This window comes from Mus pahari, chromosome 5 (genome assembly GCF_900095145.1).
Source record: "Mus pahari chromosome 5, PAHARI_EIJ_v1.1, whole genome shotgun sequence".
In the NCBI taxonomy this organism is placed as follows: domain Eukaryota; kingdom Metazoa; phylum Chordata; class Mammalia; order Rodentia; family Muridae; genus Mus; species Mus pahari.
Genome location: NC_034594.1, coordinates 141981357 through 141987801, shown reverse-complemented (window position 1 = coordinate 141987801; position 6445 = coordinate 141981357). Strand labels below are relative to the sequence as shown.

The 6445-nt window shown below is 43.0% G+C and overlaps 1 pseudogene; it reads left to right on the top strand.

The window, feature by feature from the left end:
• Positions 1-247: 247 nt before the first annotated feature.
• On the top strand, positions 248-975 carry LOC110322048 (annotated as a pseudogene).
• The last annotated feature ends 5470 nt before the right edge of the window (positions 976-6445 follow it).

Here is a 6445-nt window from a genome sequence, read left to right as displayed (position 1 = left end):
AGGCAGAGGCAGGCGGATTTCTGAGTTTGAGGCCAGCCTGGTCTACAAAGTGAGTTCCAGGACAGCCAGGGCTATACAGAGAAACCCTGTCCCCAAAAAGAAAAAAGAAAAAAAAAAAGGAACCCATCAAGCAGCAAAGACCAGCTACAACCCTGTCTCAAGGGACTAAGTCTTCCTTTGGCTTTCACATGAGTCCTTCCCACACAGTACAGACTTGTTCACACAACTCACACATAACATCACGCTGATGCGTAGAACAAATAGTGGCCTAATTGGATCCAAACATTTAACCAGGTGTGGAGCAGATCAATCCGAGACAGTGAACTGTGGAACCAGAAATCATTTCTACAGGAACAGATAAAAATAGAATTTAACAGGAAGTTGCTGATGCAGGATACTGTTATAAACTTTCTCTACTGAACCACTGGATACTCTGGTTTTTCAAGGATGATAAAAGCAAAACTCAATAAGCCAACCCTTGATGGTTTCCTAAGCTTAATAACATTGAAGACTTTTGGGCTCTATACAAACTTATCCAGTTATTTAATAATCTGATGTCTGGCTCTGACTACTACTGAGCCTTTGTGGGAAGATAAAAAATAAACCTGGAGGTTGATGGGCAATTACATTGAACAAATAGGAGAGACAAAGTGACCTTGACCATTTTTGGATAGAGATGTTGTGGTGCCTAACTGGAAAATCTTTTAATGACTCAGTGATGATGATGTATGTGGCACCATTGTTGATGTGAGAGCTTGTGGGGATGAGACAGTAACATGAACTACTGAATGTGAGATGAGAGACACAGTCACACACATGACAGGACGGTATGCAAATACAGGTTAGAACTTCCTCCAAAAGACAGTGATTGGTTATCAGTCCCATGCACACACAGCTACAAAGGGTGGTCTCACCACTAAAACCAGGTTTGTACTTAAGAAAACACCTTCTGCGTATTTTTGCAAGATCAAGTGATACAAGATGCAAGAGTCAGGATCAAGGAATACAATCCATGAAAGAACACATCTCATCAAACAATCAAAATTTGGGACCTAAACCACAGTCTCAGCAACGCAAAGTAGACGCTGCACTGACTTCTGCTTTTATCCAAATGTTGCTAAGACATAAGAGAAGTTTCATTCGGCTTTGTCTTGTATGTCTGTGCTCATGTTTTTTCTTTTTAAGTTTTGCTAGAGTGTCCATTATCTTAATTAAAGAATTATTATTAATTAAAGAATATTATGTATGTCATTCCCGGAATTCACAAATGTGCTCCTGGTCCACGCTGTAATAGATGAGCAGAATTGCCATTACACACATATTTGCCTTTCCATGGTACTCAAAAAGGCACATGCATTTTTATTGCTGTAGCTGGAAATACCTGTTTCTATTTCACTTCATACAGGAGAGTATTTTGCTGGTGTGAGAATATGAGTAGTTTTCTCGCCATCTTCTGTTTCCTCTGTACCATGCCCCCACACCTTAGCACAAATGATACCATGATGGAAGTGCCATTCAGGCCTTGGAACCCAGGACGGAGGCAGCAACCCCTGCCAAAATTAGAACCAAGATTTAATCCACCAAAGTCCATAGATCAGATAAATCCCTAAATGTACTTTGTTTCCACTTCAGGATAGTTGTTCTTACTTACTAGCTGAGGTGTGTTAACCCAGGAGGTAGATTTTGTGCTTAAAAGCTCATCCTGAGACAAGTTTAGGATTAAACTTGGGTCTCAAACACCTAGTGAAGTCATTAGCTAGGCAATAAAGATGTTCTTTGGACTTGAACCTGGGTCCAAGTGTTGTTCTCTGGTGAATAGCCAGCCCCTCCTTTTACAGGTTTTCCTTGTCCTCCTCTTGGTGGTGGCTGTCCGATTTATTTGCTTCCCTCCTTGAAAACAGTAATGATCCTGATTTCAGTTTTTCATTTGTTTCACTTTTTTCCCACCCCATCCCCCACATGTGATGTGGAAGATCCAGGAATATGACAGAAAGGTGAAATAATGTGTGTATTCTTTGACAATTTCTTTTTTGTAATTACAAATATTTGCTACAAATTTAGGCATTTAATTCAAGTCAGTGGTCTCTTTGTGTGATTTTTTAAAGCATGATTGTGGAGTATAAAAAGTGCAGTGCTAATTTGCAGGCAAATGGAAGGAACTAGAAAATATCATCTGGAGTGAAGTAACACAGTCACAAAAGAACACACATTGTATGTACTCACTGATAAGTGGATATTAGGCAAAAAGCTCAGAATACCCATGATACAACTCACAGACCACATAAAACTCAAGAAGGAAGACCAAAGTGTGGATGCTTCAGTCCTTCTTAGAAGGGGGAACAAATACTCACAGGAGGTAGAGGGTGGGGGGGACTTGGGAGGAAGAGAGATGGGGAGGGTAAAGGGAAGGATCAGGTATGGGAAGAGACAGGGATGATATACAGAGGGTCGGGAAATTGAACAGAGGTGAGTAGCAATGAGGGATGGAGAACTGGACATAGTAGCCACCAGCAAGTTCCAGATACCAGGAAAGCAAGAGGCCCCCAGGACCCAACAGGGATGAGATTAGCTGAGATTCTAAACAACGGGGAGGGGGAACCTGTAGAGACCATATCCAGAGGTTAGGAAAGGCTCCTGGTTGAGTAAGGGAACCACTCGCTCATCTCCAAATTTCTAACCCAGAATTGCTCCTGTCTAAAGGAAAAATGGCGACAAAGTGTGGAGCAGAGACTGAAGGAAAGGCCATCCAGAGACTGCCCTACCTGGGGACCCATCCTATATACAGACACCAAACCCAGACACTATTGTGGACACCAAGAAGTGCTTGCTGAAAGGAGCCTGATACAGCTGTCTCCAGAGAGTCTCTGCCAGAGTCTGACAAATACAGATGTGGATGCTTGCAGTCAATAATTAGACTGAGTATGGGAGCCACAATGGAGGAGTTAGGAAAAGGACTGAAGGAAGACCCCAGTGGAGGAGTTAGGGAGAGGACTAAAGGAGCTGACGGTGTTTACAACCTCATGGAAAGAACAACAATATCAACTAACCAGATGCCCCAGCTCTCCCAGGGACTAAACCACCAACCAAGGAGTACACATGGCTCCAGCTGCACATGTAGCACAGGATGGCCTTGTCAGGTATCAATGAGAGGAGAGACCCCTTGGTCCTGTGAAGGCTCGATGCCCCAGTGTAGGGGGATGCCAGGGTGGTGAAGTGGGAGTGGGTGGGTGGTTAGGGGAGCACCCTCATAGAAGCAGGAGGAGGAGAAGGGGATAGGGGGTTTACAGAGGGCAAACTGGGAAAGTGGATAACGAAGTAGATAGTATTTGAAATGTAAATGCATAAAATATCCAATAAAAACGTGTAATACTATAATTAATCCCTAACATAATCTTTATGCTGTTATTTTAGCACTTTGCATTACTAGGGTTATTCTAATTTGGTTAGAAAGAGCTCAAGTAGAAAAGGGGTTCTATTCATATTAAGACAGTGCACAAAACTGGAAATAAATGCGTCCAGTGAACTGCCTTTCTGACAACTAGATGTATCCTTCTGTCTCTCCATATCTGCAGAAGGAATCTGTGCTTCGTATTGCAAGGCAGTCTCCTTTGTCTTCTTACAGTATCTTCCCCATGTACAGCCCAAGTCTGGATAGCCCAGGGCCGATGGGAACACAGCCACTGAGAGCAGTGGTCCCCAGCACTGCCTTTCCCTGGGGAACACTCTCTTTTAAGGTACCATGGGGATCAGTTGTTGAGGCCAGCTTGAGGTCCTCATGTCATTTGACCTTTTAATGAATTGAATACATAACATCATATATATTAGAACCACTTAGCCACCTCAGATTTAGCCACTGACTTTTCCTTTCATTGTACTCAACATAATCATTTATTCACTTCCCCATTTACTCAGCTCTTTTCAAAGAGTTTTATTTTTTTTTTTCGAAAGATACATTTTGATCATATTTTTCTCCTGTCCTCAACTCTTTCCAAATCCCCCTAACCTCCGTGCCCCACCCAACTCCATTCTCTTTCTTTCTCTCTTTTAAGACAAAACAAAACCAAGCAAAAAACCAAATCTATGAAAAGTAACAATAAGACAAAAATGCCAAAACAAAAAGTGCACAAAAAGATGGAGTTTGTTTTGTGTTGTCATAGGGCCTGTCCAGGAGTGTGGTTGATATACCCAGTGACACTCAGAAATCTGACTTCTGTATCCCAGCAGGTGTCAGTTGGAGATAGCTTCTTGGTGAGGGGTGGGCTTTGTGTCTATCTATCTTCTCAGCCCAGCACGTGTTTGACACTTTCGCTGGACCAAGAGTTGCCATAAATCTTGAGGATTCCAAATGATTAAGTTGCAACCCCTCTCATGAAGGAGCTGGCATTCAAGACCAGCAAGTTTAGTTGGTGCAATAAAAGAAAGCATGACAAAGGCTGCGGAGATAGCTCAGTGCATCGGAAGAGCTCTTGCTGCACAGAGGAAAGGACATGAGTGTGGATCCCTGTCATCCACACCAAAGCCAGGCATGGCCATCCACATTTGCAATGCCAGTGCTCTAGACACAAGGGTAATGAAGACAGAAGGGTCACCGGGATTTCGGGGCCTTGCTAGGCAGACGGACTAGCCAAAAGTGGACAAGCTCTGGGCTTGTTGAGAGAGAATCTCTCTGGGCTTGTTGAGAGGTCCTGTCTCAAGGAGGTAAGGCAGAGAATGAAAGAGCATGTTTTTCACATGTGGGCATACTCACACTCATATGGTAGTGACAAGGCAATGAGATGTGTTTCTGAGACAGGTATAGGGCCTACTGAAAGCCAGAAGGAAAAATGCTGATTTCTGCCTGGGCTGGTGGGAAAAAACACATGAGAGAGAATTGTCATTGGGGGAGATTAGGTTTGTCTTAGTCAGGGTTTCTATCCCTGCACAAAGCATGGTGACCAAGAAGCAAGTTGGAGAGGAAAGGGGTTATTTCAGCTTACTCTTCCATACTGCTGTTCATCACCAAAGAAAGTCAGGACTAGAACTCAAGCAAGTCAGGAAGCAGGAGCTGATGCAGAGGCCATGGAGGGATGCTGCTTACTGGCTTGCTCACCTTGCTTTCTTATAGAACCCAGGACCACCAGCCCAGGGATGGCACCACCCACAATGGGCCCTCCCATCCTTGATCACTAATTGAGAAAAACCCTTACAACTGGAACTCATGGAAGCATTTTTTTTCAAGGGAGGCTCCTTTCTTTGTGATAACTCCAGCTTGCATCAAGTTGACACACAAAACCAGCCAGTACAAGGTTAGAGGAGGCTTCAGAGTCAAGGAGGAGTCCTGTTCCAAGCTCTAACATTAGCAGATTGTTCTTTTGAAGGTAAAGATTGAGTGAGGAGGCTGGACAGTGAGTGAGGTAGAGTAAAGTGGATATCCCCAGCTCCTAATCAGAACAAAAGGGCAAAAACATTCCCAATTTCAATGCTACTATATATTCATTTTTTCTGCTATAAAAATACATTTTATTTTCAATAAAATGATTTATTTAAAGACATCACCACAGAATCTGAACATTATTAGGAAATACATCAGACAATGTATCAGGGGAACAAGGGGCAAGAATGGACATATCCTTTACACAGCTGGGACTAAACTCACAACTCAATTTTTGTTGCCTTTTTCCATTATCTTGCTTCACACACACACACTCACCCTTTTTAGGCTATACTTCCACTCTCCCCTGGGTGCTAGATAATACTTGTATATTTAGGCTATTTTCATTTTCTCATCATTTTCCCATGAAGATTTTGTTGTTTCCTCTTTCAGACATGACATGAGGACCTCAAGCTGGCCTCAACAACTGATCCCCATGGTACCTTAAAAGAGAGTGTTCCCCAGGGAAAGGCAGTGCTGGGGACCACTGCTCTCAGTGGCTGTGTTCCCATCGGCCCTGGGCTATCTCAGAAGAGCTAGGAGACAAGCAAGTTTCATTCCTTGTGGAGGAAAATATTCATGCTTGTAGCCAGCATGGTTTCCTCTGATGCCATTTACAAACATTGCGGTTTGAATCTGTTCATAGAAAAATTAATTGTTGGTTTTGGATGTTATTGGAGAAAGAGTCTAATCAGCTTCTCATGGTACCATGCTGGGAAAATCTCAGCATCCAGAGGATTCTATTTGGGAGAGTCTCCAGGAAACAGCTCGTTAACAGCATGCCCTTTTCATGGGTGCCTTAAAGTTGGCAATGCTCTTTCACCTTCTGACTCCAAGACAAAACTGGTTTATAAAAAGGCAGAAGAAAACATGTCTATATGGATTTAGTTTGGGGAAAGCTAAAAGTGCCCACCTGTAAAACATTTCTTTCCCCACAGACACACCTGACCTATCTTCATAAGTTTCTTTGTCACTTAGACCTCACATTCTCTAACCAAAGCGTACCTACAGAAGAATACAGACAAAATACGTATC